The following is a 1,446-nucleotide window of genomic DNA, read 5'->3' as shown; positions in this document are numbered from 1 at the left end:
TAAATCTCATTTCATGAGATATTCTGAATTCATACTTTCAGGAAAAGATCTAGGAATGGTGTTTAGATTTCCCTGGGAGAAGAGATGACCCTTCATAGTTTCAGTGCCTGTGAGGGGCTCCAGCGTGGGAAGGAATTGTTTCACACAGATATTTTGCTCAAGTTTAATTTCATTTCCAAGTCAGAACAGCTGCAAGCCTGAGAGAGGAGCCCATTTCAAACTGCGGTCTCCTGTGAGTTATGTGCAGATCCTAATCATATTTCTTCAAAGATATATTTCTATATGTGATGTAAGGAAAGCTATAGAAATCCATCAACCATTCATTGTAGAAACTGTCCTCAAGCCTGTCCCGCGCTGGAGTCACTCCCACACTGGGCTCTCAGTCTGTGTGGTCAATGTCCATCCTGCTTTCTGTGGCTGGGTAGGGCTTCCTTTCTGCTTCCCTTTAATATGCTATGCTCTTAAATGCCACGTAGCCTGCCCTAGAAACATTGTAGATGTGGCCACTGTGTCACATGTGCACCAGGAGATGGCAGAGGGGAGAAAGGCTTTGTTTATGCTCAGTGTTCTGACTTATGAATATCTGAATGATTAGTACCCTAACACTCTCTAAAAAAAAAAACAAACCAAAACAAAACAAAGAGGGAAACTGAGACTACCACCAATCTAGTGCTATGCAGGCCCCAACAGCTCACCTACGATGACCACTAGACTCACACTGTGTCCACAGGGCCTGGACAGGGAGCTAGTCCAAGATGACCATCAACTGGACGTGGGGCAGAGAAGATGGTCCTTGTCTGGCACCATAATACACAAGCAGGGCCTAATGCTCCTGAGACCATTCCTGAGATGACCACAGACTCAGAGACCCAAGGCACCACTGAGAGGAGCAAGGAAGTGGTGGAGAAATGGGAGAGGAAAAAAATATAGAAGGATGCGGGCACAATGAAGAGAGGCAGAACTGGAGACTCAAGGGTACTGAGGAATAACCTGACATGAGTAGCTGGTGATGCCTCCTGGAAACATGGTAAGTTCCTGGCCACTGCTGCCACTAGGGTCTGTGGCCCTGTAGCTGGTGTCTGTTACTACAAAGGCCAGGTGGACATCCAATTGGTCTAGGATGCTGCCCATAGACATGTTGATGGTGCTGTGTGGAACTGGCCCCACCCCTCACCTGGGCATCTTGGGAGAGCTATCTCTTGGGGCATAAGAGCAGGACAGCTGGCTCTACCCTTAGCCATCTGCAGTACTCAGGACAGTGGGTCCTGCACACTGTGGGAGTTGTGGGTGAGCGGGTCTCAAGGCTACTAACATGGGAGACCTGGCCCTACAATTGGTTTTCTGTTTGGTGGCAGGGACAAAGGAGAAACCCTTTTCCCACCTTGCTCCTCACTAGCTGTGGCAGGTGGAAGAGCTGTCCCTGTCCCTCACCAGCTGCAGCACTTA

At 48.7% G+C, this 1,446-nt stretch overlaps 1 non-coding gene across 1 annotated transcript; it reads left to right on the top strand.

Annotated features, from left to right (window-relative positions):
- Window positions 1–476: 476 nt before the first annotated feature.
- On the top strand, window positions 477–607 carry LOC120094495 (small nucleolar RNA SNORA17). The gene has a single exon (XR_015628334.1). It is a non-coding gene; the product is annotated as a small nucleolar RNA SNORA17 (small nucleolar RNA).
- The last annotated feature ends 839 nt before the right edge of the window (window positions 608–1,446 follow it).

The sequence above is a fragment of the Rattus norvegicus genome, chromosome 8, assembly GCF_021556685.1.
Source record: "Rattus norvegicus strain SHRSP/BbbUtx chromosome 8, alternate assembly SHRSP_T2T, whole genome shotgun sequence".
Lineage (NCBI taxonomy): Eukaryota > Metazoa > Chordata > Mammalia > Rodentia > Muridae > Rattus > Rattus norvegicus.
This window is presented reverse-complemented; position numbering and strand designations above follow the sequence as displayed.